Here is a 15,014-nt window from a genome sequence, read left to right on the forward strand (position 1 = left end):
CACAATGTCCTGTCTGCAGAATGCCTGCAACACACTCTTGACACATGAAAGAAATGACTTCTCATATGACGGGCATCCTACAGTACACCTTTAGTTACTGTTTTAAAGCCACCGAGCAATCAGAAATAAATATCTGGAAATTCTCAGGCAGCTCAGCAGTTGAATTAAATTTCAGAGTCAAATGTATTTTCCTTAAGTCATCAAGTTTGTCAAGAAGGGCTAAATAAGGCTACTCGTGTATGAACAAATGCTTCAAAGAAAGAATCTTCTCAACTAGCAGAAAGGTCTAAGGCTAACAATTAGACTAGAAGATTGGAAGAAACCTCCAACCCTGTGTGAGGCTCCCTGCTCCTGACCAGTGGGTTCAAGAGCATTTTTCCATCTGGCCCAGAAATGCATGCTATGTGTCTCCTGATGGCAGACACTGTGAGCTAGCCATCTCTTCAAGCTCCTTCGTTCCCCCTAAATGTTTGTTGTCAAAAGCCAAACCAGTCTTTCTATCTGAAGGCAGAGAAAGAATTTGTAAGATTTTATATATCTTAGGGATGCAAAAGAAAGACAAAGAAACCCTGGTTAAAGTATGAAGCTTAACCCATGGAAGCAGTGACTGCAATAGTTAAATATATTTGGAAACCAAAAAAGCATCTGAGACAGGTCTCAATCAGTTTAGAGGTTTATTTTGCCAAGGTTGAGGAAATGCCTGGGAAAGAGATGGAAGTCACAGTAGGCTATGTGGCTTGCACTTTTTCCAGGGAAGGTTTTTAGGACTTCAATATTTAAAGGGGAAAAGGGGCAAGAAGGGGAACAAAGGGGAAAGGGAAAAAAAGAGGGAGGGTATCACATGTGTGAAAAGGTGGGGAAGAGGGAACAGTCAACTCTGTATTTGTCTGGCGCTCAGTAAATCTGCACTTTACATAAGATAAAATAAACAGTAGAGGAAGATGACAAATATGACCTTATCTTAGAGTGGTGGGGTAGGGGGGAGTAGGTGGGGGTGATTTCTAGTCTTCTGTGGTCTTGTACCTGTGAAGAGCTGTTAATTTACATTGTCAGGGTGAGGGAGGCCCCCTTGGGAGACATGAGGCCTTCTATCTTGCAGCTATCTGTCTAGGAACAAAAGGAAAGGCAGCTTTTTGCAAGACTCAATTTCCAAGCGTAACTTTTCCCTTTGGCAAACTGAGTTTGGGGTCCTGAGATTTTGTTTTCCTTTCGCATATTTAAAGGATAAAGAAAAAGCTGACAAACAGCATCGAGTGTTGGTAAAGATATAGTGCAACCAAAACTCTTATATACTGCTGGTTGGAGTATCAGTTGCTACAACTGTTCTGGAAATCTGTCTGGCAGTATCTACTGACTGAACATTCTTATGATTCTCATATTCCACTACTAAGTATATAACCCCCCCAAGAAGCATATATATATATATGTGTGTGTGTATATACATATATGCTATATATATAGAGATTTATTTTACTTTATCAAAAGACATATGCTAGAATATTAATAGTGACACTATTAACCAAAAGTCAGTAACCACTCAAATGCTCATGCACAGAATGGATAAAGAAATGGCAACATCATCACATAATCAACTATTTTGCAGCAATAAAAAGAACAATATATTTAAATCTTACAATCATAATACTAAGCAAAAAAAAAAAAAAAAAAAACAGAAGCAAAAGAGCATATTCCGTGAGATTCCATTTGTATCAAGTTCAAAAGAAATCAAAGATAATCTACGCTTTTAGAAGTCTGGAGATTTATTAACCATGGTTGGATGGACAGTGATATGAAAGGGGCACAAGGGGCACTTCCAGGTTGCTAGTATGTTCTATCTTTTGATCTGAGTAAACAGTTACATGAGTGTATTAAAACAGAGGCTTTAAAAAGTGCCTTTGTGAGCCTTTGACCTCTTTATCAATACCTACTCCCCAGGAATTTGCAACCATTTTTATCACCTCCACTTTTTGTTTTATTGTTGTTGTTAAAAATGAACTCAGTATGTTTAATAAAGTTTGGTATTATCAAAATCGCAGTACAAACATCAAGTCACACGCCCACATGACAGAATTCCATTTATAAAATGTTTCTCTGGAAGCCCCCACTGGGCCCGTGCCCAAAGAGAGCCCGACCCCAGCCTGGGGTCTCTGGGTGGGCAGAAAAAGTGAGTATGGGGGTGGGGAGGCACTCGGGGTAGGGGGAGGAGGGCGGAGAGGAAGGAAAGTGGAGAAAAATGCAGACTCAGAAGCAGTCCATATAACAGCTCAAAAAGAGCTAGCCGGCAATATTATCACAACGATACAGTACAAATCAAAGCAAAAATAAAAATAATTTGGCCGATACAGCAGGCTACACTGCCAAGAACCCAGATGGCGGCCTTCCTGCGGCCATCCGCACGGGCCTCCTCACCCACCATCTCTCCCGTGCGCCCACTCGCTTCCTTCTCGCTCACTCGCAGGCACGCTCTCGCTAGGAAACACGGAAAGTATTTTGTGTTTGGAGATAGTAACCTTAGTCAAATGAATCCTCCGAAGAGTCGCTGAAGGAGGAATGCACCTTAGCCTCTCGAAGCAGCAAACAAAACCACTGCTTCCTGCTGGTGGCTAGCTTAGGTTTCAGAGTCCGGGAGGGGGCGGAGGAGGGGGTGTGTGCCAGGCCCTCTTGGTCAGCTAGGGGCCGCCAGCTGCCTTGCTGTCCTTTGCCACCATGCCACACAGGAGGGAAGGCATCAGTTTGGAGCTAGCCGGAGGGGCCTTGGGCGGGCCACTCTCCTTCAGGAATTCTTCGTCTTCCTCTGAGTCTGTATTGTAAGAGTAGCTGCTCACTTCGGAGGCAAACGCGGAATGGGCCGACTTGGGCTGGCCTCTGGCCTTGAACCCCACCCCTATCTTCCTGGCTTTGGCGGCCCTTTTGTGTTTACCTTCTCTGGAAGATTTCAGAGACAGGCCGGAGGCCCTTGGCCAGCACCTTCCTGTCCTTGCCCAGCAGGCTGTCATAAGGAGTTAAGTACTTGCTGCAGCCCCTGCCAGTTTTTGATTTCCCCCCAGCACTGTCCGAAAACTTGAAGGGTGACTTCAACTTGTCCTGCTTGGTGAGGGAGAGGGCTTTTGTCGAGCTTGCTTGCCAACTGCTCCTGGTCGCTGGCCATCTTCTTCTTCTTAATCTTCAGCTGACTTATGAAGTTAGACGAAGCCTCGTGTTCATCCCAAGTCTGGTTCCTCTCCCTGGCTTTCCCTGTTCCAATGAGGGCAGTGTGTTCCTCCTTGGGCCCTTTGTGTCTCTTCCTTATTCCTGCTCCCAGCTCATAGTCATCTGATGTCGGCAGAGATTTGCTGCTCAGCTTTCCGCTACTGTTGCAGCTCTTCCCCCTCTTGCGGGCGGGCAACAGGGCGCTCGGGGGCGTGGGTCTGTTTCCACGGCCTGCGTGCCAAGCTTCCATGGGACTCCTCGTGCCTGTCCTCGGAGTCCCGGCGCCGCTGCAGCTTCACCAGCTCATGCTGCTTCTCCTTGTACTGGTGCTGGACCTCGGCCCGCCGCATTCTGAAGTCCAGTTCCAGGACGTCCATGTCCTCCACGGAGGACTTCATGGGGTACATCCGCTCCTCCTTCTTGCGCATCCAGCGGTACTTATTGTGGGCTTCAGCTCCCGTGGGAGCTGCAGGTTCTTGAGCGGGTCCCACCACGGGCCCATCCAGCACCTCCCTCAGCATGTGGCTGCCGGCTGCCAGCAGGCTCTCCAGTGAGGGCCGCGCCACCAGGGCCCGCTCCGCACCTCCCACCTTCTTGCTCCTCCTCTCCAGCTCCAGCTCTGCGATCTCGCTCAGCAGGGTGATGCCGTGCAGAAAGCTCTGCTCCAAGACAAGGCTCTCGGCAGCTTCCAGCTTCTCCAAGGCCTGGACTCCAGTAGCACCTGGGGAGGGCAGAGGCCTGGCCTGGGGCAGCTCCATGGCCGCCTCCAGGGTGTTCATGCCAGCCAGTAGGTCTTCCAGGCCGGGCAGGAACTGCTCAGAGCTTGCCTCTTCCAGGTAGCAGGTGCTGCCGGGCACAGGCACGGCCTCCCGGGGCTCCAGTCTCGGGCACTCTTCCTCCCCGGCGGGCACGTCACAGTCAGACATTTCTAGGCTGGGCTGGGGCTCGCTCGGGGCCGCCTGGGCCAGGCCTTCCTCCGGCGCTGCCTCTGCCGCAGGAACCGCCACAGGCACCTCCACTGGCTCCTCCTTGGCCTCCACTAGCGTCTCGGGTGTCAGCTGCACCCCCAGGTCCAATGCGGCCGTGCAGGGTTCTGGCCGGCCCAGAGAATCCACGCGTGCTTCAGGCCCCTCCGCAAAGTCTGGGCACTCGGAGGGCTCGGTGCAGCCCTGCCCGGTGGCACTCAGCGCCTGGGCCTCCAACGGGCCACCTCTGCATCCGCCTGCAGGGCTCGGGGTAGCCATGGTTTCCATGGCGGGCAGTGGCAGCGGCAACTCCAGAGGCGTCAGCTCTGCGGAGGCGCTCGTCCACATCCTCCACCTCCACCCTCGCCTCCCGTTCGGCCAGCGGCTCTTCCTCCGGGTCCTCCCGCAGCGGCTCTGGGATCTTGGAGGGGGACAGGAGGATGAGCTTGTCTTCGGGCGAGAGTGTCAGGCGCTTGGTCCCATCAGCTGGGAGCAGCACATCCGGGGCCAGGCCATCCGCATCGGCGGCCACTGTGGGCTGCCCCAGGAAAGGGTAGGGCCTCCCGTAGTGCGGTGGCAGGGCTTGGAACGGATACCTGGGCGGCATATCTGAGAACAAGGCCTGGAAAGTGCTGGGGGCTTCCTTATCCAACTCCAAGTCCTTCTTCTCGACCACGTTGTCGGGGGTCTCTTCCTTGCGGGTGATACCCGGGGTGGACAGCAGGGAGGGGGGAGGCGGGCTGGTGGCGTGGGAGCTAGGGGTAGCAGGGTAGGTGTAGGCAGGCGCCTTGGACACGTCCTCCAGCGGCTGGATGACCTTGGCCTTCAGGGCGGCCACGGGGGACGCGCAGGGCGATGGCGGCAGGCTCACGGCCTTGCCATAGATGCTCGCAGGGCCGGCAGCCAGGCGGGGGGCTTTCGCAGCAGCATCCCAGGGTAAGCGGTGGCCAGGCCAGCCTTGCCCGTGGCCCCCAGGCCCCAGTTGCTCCACTTCTCCTCCATCTCTGCCTGGTACTCCTCAGCGCCTTCAGCCGCTCCAGCTGGGTGCTTCTTTGCAGTTCCAGGGCCTGGGCCGCCCGCTGCTGCAGGTACAGGAACTCCTGCGGCTGCAGGAAGTGCTGCAGCGAAAAGAGCTGCAACTGCTGGGCCTGGTGCAGGGGGCTGCGGCCTGGAGAGTACAGGGCGGGGCAAAGGGGCAGCACGGTGGCCCGCTCCATCAGCTCCGCAAAGTGAGGCAGGTGATCTCTGGGAATGACCAACAGCTGGCCCGACTGGGAGTCCGTGACAAACTGGTAGGGCGACAGCAGGGAGCCCCCAGGCTGGGTGGGAACGCAGGGGCCATGCCCTAGTGCAGAGATGGGGGTCCCAAGCCCTAGGGGTGTCCGGCAAGCCACATGGACATGCTGCCCGAGCGGGACAACCAGGGGTGCGTGGCCAGATGGGTTGCGGGGTCCACAGACCAGCAACCGGAGCCTGCCAGCACTGGGCCCCAGGTCACCAGGAGGTTGGGGTTCAGGCCTTTAGGAGCACAGCTGGTGGGGTGCACGTGGGCCAGGTCAGCCAGCTCCTTACTCTCTCTGAGCAGCTTCTCGTGATCTCAGTCCAGCCGGGCCCCCAGCAGCCATTACTCCTGGTGTCTGGCCCGGTGTCCACACCAGTCCTCATCTGCTTGGCTGTGCTCTTTCACATTACTCAGTGACAGAGGACGCTCCTGGTCTGCCAGCCCAGGCCCCAGCCAGCCACTGCCGCCACTATCCTTCTGCAATGCCCACAGGCGGGTGTCGCACTTCTGCCTCACCCTGGGCACCAGAGCCCGCACATCCAAATGCCTTGGCACTCTCCGGCCTCTCTGGGTCCCGCTTCAGCTGCTGGCCCCTGCCCACTGCTATCACCTCCACTTTTAACTACCCCTAAGCCACTATCCTCTCTTGCAAGAGCCTCTATATACATCTCCGCGCTTCCTCCAGGCATGCATCATTATCTTCCCCCAGTAGTAAGAATAGTTCTAAAACCAGAGTCAGACAACACTCTTCCTTTGTTTAAAATTCCAGTGATTTTTCATCCTCTCTTGGGATAAAATTCCAAGGCCTCTAAGCCCTTCATGCTCTTTCCACCTTTCACAATGCCCTCTCTGACCAGCCACCACCAACCTCTTCTTACTCATTAGTTCTAGTGGCCTCTTCATGTTCCCCAAGTGCATCATGCAGGCTCCCTGCCAGCCACGGCCTGAGCACTGGCTGCTGGCTGCCCCCTCTGTGCTTCTCTCAGACAGCACTGTATTCGGTCCTCCATGGCATCTGTGTCTCTGCTAATTGTCATCTCACCAGAACAATAAACACTCAGAGAAACAGTATGTCCCCACCCTTCACTGTGCCATGTTCCTTCTTACTTGAATTAACACCACTTTGCATTTGTTTTTGTTTGTTGGTTTGTTTTTGCTTAGTAAATCTATCACCACTTACTCTATGGCAGAGACTGTGTGACCAGGACATGAGCCGAGGACAGTGCTGATTCACATGTAAGTGCTCAACAAATATTTGCTAAACTTAGGGGGTCCTCATGATCATTCCAGGAAGTAAGTGCTCTTCCTATCCCCATTTCAGAGACAAAGAAATTGTAGTTTAGCCAAAATCATTAACTTGCCCAAGTCTACACAGCTGGTAAGCAGCAAAGCTAAGTTCAAACCCAGGTCGTCTGATTTGAGGACTCGTGCGCTTAGCTCCATCCCGGGGAAACTCCCTAGCACCTTACCTTTCTGACTTGCTGTGCAGCACAGTAGGCACCCAATAACTGGCTAGGGATGCCAGATTCAACGAATAAAAGCATAGGAAATACAGGATGCCCAGTTAAATTTGAATTTCGGGAAAACAATGAATACTTTTTTACTATAAGTATATCCCAATCAATATTAATTAATCTTGTATTTTTTTCTGACATGCCTATAAATAGCACCACTCTATAGATCAGTCTGTGTAGTGGACTCTAAACTATCCTATTTCCTAAGTTGGAGTTTACAGCAAAAAAGACTATGCCTTTCTAGTACCTTTTACTTTCTGTTTTGGAAGGACTAATCCAGGGAATTGAAAGGAATGACCCAGGCATTCCTTTCAGATAATCAGAGCAAAAGAGTACACTGACATCTCCGAATCTACCCAGTCCATGTTCCACCATCAATGTGGTGAGTGGGTCTCAACCTTACAAAAGCAGGATTTATGGAAGAAACTTCTTATCTCCAAGGAAGTGCCTTCCCAAGGTGGAATCAGATTCTTCTCAACAATGAAGATGCAATATTTATTTGCACTGAAAAGCTGTTAATTCAAGAGTTAGTAGGGGCTGCCATTAATGATGAAAAGCAATCATATTTAATTCACTATGGGGTTTTATCTTTGGCTAGGAAAGAAAAATTTTCAAGGAAGGTAAGTCTTTTGATCCAAACAGAAAAGCAGTGAGCCTCCATTGCAAATTACATGCCTACTGATGAAGAACTGGATTTATTACTTCAAACTGGGCCATAGGATGCCTGTGATCAATAAAAAACACTAGCTGTGAGACAGAAGGAAAGACAGTTTTATTGTACCTACAATTGTTAGGGACATTAACATGCCATCTCATTTGCACCTTACAATAACTTTAGTGAGTCTAGACTGCTACCTCTGTTTTACGAATGGGCAAACCAAGGCTTGGAGAGGTTAATTAAGTCCCTCAGAGTTCCACAGTGGCTGAGCTGCAAGTGGTCTGAGGCTCAGATAAATAGCTCTGTAACTCCACCAACTACCATTCTATCATAGGCAGTAAGTTCTTCCTTGTCTCTGGGTTGAAAAGAACATAAATTTTGGAGCTAGACAAAATTTGATTCAAATTATTGTTCTTTGACTAATTACCTATGTGAGTGGGCAACTCAGTTGAGTCTTCTGACCCTGTTTCTTCCTCTATAAAATGAGACCCCAAAGCTGTCCTTGTAAAACTGTGTTGGAGATAAAGTTCCAATAATAGTAACTAATATTAAACATTGGCTTTGTAATCTTTTGCAGGGTGCCAAGCAAAAGAGCTATTTCCTCACAAGCCTGACATTCAAAGAGCCCCGTGTGTCTTAGATCTAATTAATATCAACTAGAAATGGATTCTGCTATTTGTTAGGCAGGGCCCCTTCCTCAGCCAGGACTCTGCAACTTGCCAGAGACAGAACACAGTGGCCCTTCCCTCTGGAGCAAATGGTCCTAACCTAAACGTAAACCGTGGACTCCAAGTTCCTGCTTGGTTATTTCTGGAGGATTTGTAAAGGAATGTGAACAATTAGAATGACATGGGGGTCTCTCCCTCCCCCGACTTTGGGAGGGGCTCTGCCAGAATTAAATGCTAAAAATAGGACAAACAAAACTTGGCTCAGTAAATGCTGCAGCCAACACTTCCCATTACCCAAAACAAAGACACAGGTGTGGATATAATACCTTCTCTCAGGCACCACATATTCCAGTTCCTTGAGAAGCGCTAGTTCACTAATGTCACAATAATACTTGTTCCAGCAAACAGAATTTGTGCTGGAGGTGAGGGAGCCTACAATTATTTTAATTTTCTAAAATTTCCCTTCCTTAAGCAATAAACAAAATTATCCATCTTTGTTTATATCTCTTATCCAACTCAACTATTTTAAAAATTTTGTTTTGATGTAATCCAACTCAATTCTTCTCTGAATGTTTCTGTGGCCTGTTTCTAATTTTTCAGTTTAATTTCTAACATCTTTATGAGCAGAAAGGCAGTTTTTTTTTTTGAGACAGGGTCTTACTCTAGTGTCCAAGACGGAGTGCAGTGGCATGATCATGGCTCACTGCAGCCTCAACCTCCTAGGCTCAGATGATCCTCCCACCTCAGCCTGCCAAGTAGCTGGGACTACAGGCATGTGCCACTACGCCTGGCTAATTGTTGTATTTTTTGTAGAGATGGAGTCTCCCTATGTTGCCCAGACATGTCTCAAACTCCTGAGCTTAAGTGGTCTGCCCGCCTTGGCCTCCCAAAGTGCTGAGATTATAGATGTGAGTCATGGCACCTGGCCAGAAAGGCAATTTTCAAAGCAGACGGTACTTCTTTTTGTTGCTTTGCCCCTGTGGGTACTGATACCAACCAACAAATAGGTATGTGGCCCTTCATTTCATACCACCTTCCCCCATCCTGCCTGCAAGATGTTCCCTTTCTCTCCCCCAGACTTAGAACAAGGAGCAAGTAGCTCAGATAAAGCAATGAGGTGGAGACGAGTCTTTCTCAAGTTTATGTTCTCTGGCTCCTCCCACCCCACCATCATTCCTGAGCGGAACAAGAGTTCCCCTGCCCAAGCTGGGCAGTGTTTCTGTGATTTACTTTATCCTTCAAAGCTTACCCTGTGTTACCGGGAAGACAAGGATGGATGAAGAACAGATACAGATTTTTAAAAGACACTGACCACAAGGTCAAGCTCAATCAAGTTCAATCAGCCCTTCCTTTCTAAATCCTCCAAAGAGAACTTGAAATATTTAAATGCTACAGCTTAAAAAACACCCAGCAAAGCAACAACAAAGCTTAATGTAGGCCAGAGGGCCACGGAATGATGTGAATGAGTCTGCCCACCACAGGGGAATTTACTGAAATAAAAAGAAGGCATTGGTTCTAATATGCAAAGTCTATGGCTTATTTCTATTTTAAAATAAAACTAGGTCATCAAATTATGCTCAAAATGCCTCTTCGGTGTTTCTGAATTTGTGGGGTTATTTTCCCAGTATGCAGAATGGGGTTCACTACTGTTAGCAGAAGGCTGAGCACCAGTGACACCTGAGACATTCCTTGATCAGAAAAAACTCCAAATACTTAAGATAGTAAATGAAGCTTTGCCTTGGATGACTGGGTGAGAGAGAGGAGAAATTGATGGAATGTGAGGCTTTAGGTATAGAAAAGCCTAACATTACAGGAGGCAGAGCCCAAGAGACGAGAGAGGGATTCTCACACACAGGGAGCTTCGAAGGAGCAGCCCCACACGCTCCCCCTTGACTTCTATGGGGGTGGCGTCTGTCTGCACCTGTGTACTTATGTGTTAGGTGGGGAGTAGATGTTCAGGAGGGCAGAAGAAGAGGGTGAGGGGGGCAGAGGAGGCAGGAGATGATAAGAAGAAACAAGGATATGAATTCAGGGAAGAAAACTCTGGTGGAGTCCCATGTTCGTTGAATGGGTGGCCCTTTCTAGGGTACTCTGATCTCTAAAGAGTCTCAAGCCATGACTATATTCCCATCAGGGAACACCCTCATAACTCTGACAGAAGTGGGCCCGTATTTTATATTTGAATACAGTATTTATATTTTATGTAAAAATACATCATTTAATATTTTATGCTTCTTTAGGTGCCATGTCTTTTGAGATCTTTTGTCTACCAGAAAGGGCTAGAGAAACAGTTGTCACATAAATATAGAAATTACAAAAAACATTTAGTTTCAATATTCCATGTGAACTATTAGCTGTTGTGTGAACATGCTGCTGATTAAATTACAAAAAATAACTCTAAGCACAGTGCCCAGTATCACTATATTTTTACCTAGAATTTATTTTGAAAGTTGCTGTAAGGCAGAAATCATGAACAGGCAGCCAGTAGGCTAGAAAGTCCATGATGAATATTGTTTGGCCCAGGGCGTATTATAAAAAACAGTAACCTTCAAATAAAATAAAGAGTTCCAACTTCTCTTGAAAAATTAAAAGTTCTGGCAGCAATGGTTCCTTGCCTCAGATGGTAAAGAGACTGTCAACTCTAGCAGGCTCCAGCTGTCTAGTTCCATAAGCCCACCCTTTCCTACCACCTTCACTCCCTGCCCCATTGTTAAGTGCCTTGATGAGCGACGCCACAGTCATGTGAATTTGTAATTCTGCTCTAGATTATTTTCTTTTACTTTTTCTTTTTTTGAGATGGAGTTTCTCTCTTGTTGCCCAACCTGGAGTGCAATGGCGAGATCTTGGCTCACTGCAATCTCCGCCTCCCGGGTTCAATGGATTCTCTTGCCTCAGCCTCCCAAATAGCTGGGATTACAGGCATCCGTCACCACGCCTGGCTGATTTTTTGTATTTTTAGTAGAGACGGGGTTTTGCCACGTTGGCCAGGTTGGCTTCCAACTCCTGACCTCAGGTGATCCACCCGCCTTGGCCTCCCAAAGTGCTGGGATTACAGGAGTGAGCCAGCACGCCTGGCCTCTATTTTCTTTATATATACACCAATAATGTAAAGTTCAGCCTCTATAAAGGAGACATGCTTTTGACACCTGGACATTGTAGAAAGGGCACAGTTTCATAGCCACATGTAGCAAGTGGGACACATAGCAAGTCCCAGATTTCACACAAATTTTATAAAAACTGATGGCCCTCATCTTCTTCATCAGCAATATAGGGAAAATAATTCCTACCTCTTTGGAATGGTGTAAGAATTTTATGCACACATAGGTCAAACAATTAGTATGGTAGCTTTTATTATTCCTAGCATTGTTGATAAGACAAAGAGGAAGATGAAGAGGAGAGAAAAAACACGTTTTAAAATCAGCAAAACCTGGCCAGGCACAGTGGCTCACGCCTATAATCCCAGCACTTTGGGAGGCCAAGGTGGGCAGATCACTTGGGCTCATCAGATGAGCCTGGCCAACATGGTGAAACCCCGTCTCCACAAAAAAGACAAAAATTAGCCAGGTGTAGTGGTGCACACCTGCAGTACCAGCTACTCAGGAGGCTGAGCTGGAAGGATGGCTTGAGCCTGGGAGGTAGAGGTTGGAGTGAGCCAAGATGGCACCACTGCACTCCAGCCTAGGTGATAGGGCCAGACCTTGTCTCAATAACAACAAAAAAATCTCAAAACTTGCTAATGTTATAACTGAGGTTCCATTAACAACGGGTGAGAACTAGCTTATAGGTCCACATTTTCTTTTGAGGTATAAACAAACTTTTAAAAATTAAACTTAAAATTCAAAGCTATGGATTAGCAAAAAATGCCATGCCGAAACTCGCCTTATCTGTTAGAGACACATAATGAAGAATTTATCTGTTAGAGATACATTCTTTTACTGGTGAAATAATACACTGGAGTTTGCTTTAAGTTACTCCAGGAAAAAAAGAAAAAAAGGTGGGGAGGAGTAATAAAACAAAGATCAGAAAAATGTTGATAATTGTTGGGACTGGATGATGGGTTAAAGGAAATGTATTATGTTATCCTTTTGGCTTGTACTGGGCTTGAAAATATCTAGTGCTGATAATGTATCCCCAGGGCTGAGCATGATACCTGGCATAAGAAAAGTGCTTATACAATCTTAAATAAAGATTTCCTTGGTTGGGCACGGTGGCTTATGCCTGTAATCTTAGCACTTTGGGAGGCTGAGGTAGATGGATCACTTAAGGTCAGGAGTTCGAGATCAACCTAGCCAACTTGGTGAAACCCCATCTCTACTAAAAATACCAAAAAATTAGCCAGCCCGTGGTGGTGCACGCCTGTAGTTTCAGCTACTTGGGAGGCTGAGGCATGAGAATCACATGAACCCGGGAGGTGGAGGTTGCAGTGAGCCAAGATCAAGCCTGGGTGACTCCAGCCTGGGTGACAGAGGGAGACCCCGTCTCAAATAAAAAAAAAAAAAAAAAGATTTTGTTAATACATGAATAGACAAATGCTGTTTCTTGCATCTCTTGGGTCTTTCCCATATACAACCACACTATCTTTTTTGCTTGTCTATTCCTTCAGCTCTCTCTCTCCTCCAATTTGTTGCACAGGAAGCAGAGATAATGTACTTCAAGAAGAATGCTCTTCAGTCTCCAGTGGCTGTTAGATGCCTTCCAAGTCAATTAGTGATTTCAAGACTCCCTACTAACCAGCTCCACTGGACCAGTTGACCTCATGACCATCGGTACATCCATAATTCCATCTCTCTTCTAATCCAGATAAACTCCCTTGGTCCTGGCTTTAATGCAAGGGAGCTCTTCCTTGGATACTGGCTGCCGCTTTCTAGCTGTGCAGCTTGGAACAACTAGCTCAACCTCTCTTAACTTACATTTTCACCTTAAAATGCATTAACATTTACATGGCAGAGCTGTCTACAAGGCACCCAGCACCTTGCCCCACACATGGCAGGCTCTCGATGAGTAATAGCTATTATAGTAATCATTAATAAGCCAGAGACATATTACTCTAAGCTTTCATAAATGCCTATCCATCTTCACAGATTGTGCATTCTGTTTTATTAGCCACATCCTTTCCCTGCTTAACACTTTTCAGACTAAACACACTGGGCTGGGTCATCTCGAACATGAAGCAGCTCTGTGGTAGCTGTGTACCCACTTTAAGGCCTATTAACATCCTCTTGTGCCTTCCAGGAGGGGCATCTCAGTATATGAATCAAACTTTAAGACTGGGACTTTGTCTTCTACTTCTATATTACTCTGCTCAAAGTGCAGGGCTTCACACAAGGGTCTACACAGAAGAAAACTGGAGTCTCATACCACCTACACAATTCCTTTCAACAGAGGCTTAGGGGAACTTATAATGAGTGAGATTTTCCCCACGAGGTATTTATGAAGCGAAGTTATCAATATCAGACTAATTTATAGCAACCTAGGGAGCCCTTAACTATATTTCAAAAGATGAATGTGCTTTCAGGATTTCTTTCCTATGTTTCAATTGTCACGGCTAATTATCCTGAAGAACAGAAAGAAATGCATTGTGTACCTTAGAACACTCAGGTGTCATGCCTGAGCCCAAACCAGATTCTTACCCACATCAGTGATTAGCCCCATTCTGCATCCAGCGCAGTGAATCTCAACCCTCACCGGACATTTGGAATCGCCTGGGAAACTTTTTAAAATATATGTACTCTTGGGCTTCATGCCTACATTCAGATTTAATTGGTCTGGGATGGAGCCTAGGAGTTTATGTTTTTAAAAGCTTAGTTTAAAAAAAAATTAAGTGATGTAATGCACAGGCAGGATTGAAAACCACCAATTTAATGGTTAGGAGGGAAAAAAACGATCAGCAAGAGTTCGTGGTGTTCTCTTTAAGTTGATATACAAGGCATTAGAGAGCCACTGGAAACATAAGCAGAGTAGTGACATTTAAGCAGAGAAGAGAAAACAAAAACCTAGTTATCACGCACTGAAAGACCTGGTAATATAGGCACTGATATAAATTAAAAGGATTGTCTTTCCAGGCAGAGGAAGGGAACTGCGGCTTTGTCCTGTGATAGGATGTCTGGCAGCCTGAGGGTCACCATTAGGGATCAGCCCAAGAAGACGTAAATGGAAATCAGCTGTTGGCCTTGTCTCAATTTCTTTGCTTTCGCTTTAAAAATGGGCAAAATGCTGACTTCAGCATGAAGCTAGCTTATCTGCTGTTGAGAAAAAAGCTGAGTTGCCACATACTAAGCTTTAATACTGTTAGGAATAACGCTCAAAACCCTAAGGAAATTGAACACTTGAACAAAAGATTCTTAGCAAAGCAATTTTACTTCTGCACAGAGGGATGCCTCCTTGGCCAGTTGCCATGAGAGCACACCTGAACAAAGGGCATGAGAGCCTTTATTCCTGATGCCAAGTCCTGGCCCTGTACCCTTTCCCCATTGGCTGGGGTCGGGTTGTACAGTCTAATCCTGGTTGGCTAAACATTTGATTTTTTTAGATAGGGTGGGTACGTAAAAGAAAGTAGAGAGAAAGGGGAAGGGGGTGTCTGTAATGAGCTAGAAAGTTAGTCCTCTTTCCAAATAAGGAAAGGAATGTGAGCTGGTCCTGATAATGCTTGGTACTGAGGCATGCCTAGGCATCTAACAAAGGCAAAAAGGAAAAAGGAGAAAAAGAAGAAAGGGGTGGGGGGGGGTACTACGAATTAAA

The 15,014-nt window shown here is 47.1% G+C and overlaps 1 protein-coding gene and 1 pseudogene across 1 annotated transcript in view; both read right to left on the reverse strand.

The window, feature by feature from the left end:
• TBC1D9 (TBC1 domain family member 9) overlaps window positions 1–15,014 on the reverse strand; it is a 136,226-nt gene that overhangs the window by 18,705 nt on the left and 102,507 nt on the right. The window lies entirely within an intron of this gene.
• On the reverse strand, window positions 1,658–11,217 carry LOC129533067 (trinucleotide repeat-containing gene 18 protein-like; annotated as a pseudogene).

This window comes from Gorilla gorilla, chromosome 3 (genome assembly GCF_029281585.2).
Source record: "Gorilla gorilla gorilla isolate KB3781 chromosome 3, NHGRI_mGorGor1-v2.1_pri, whole genome shotgun sequence".
NCBI lineage: Eukaryota > Metazoa > Chordata > Mammalia > Primates > Hominidae > Gorilla > Gorilla gorilla.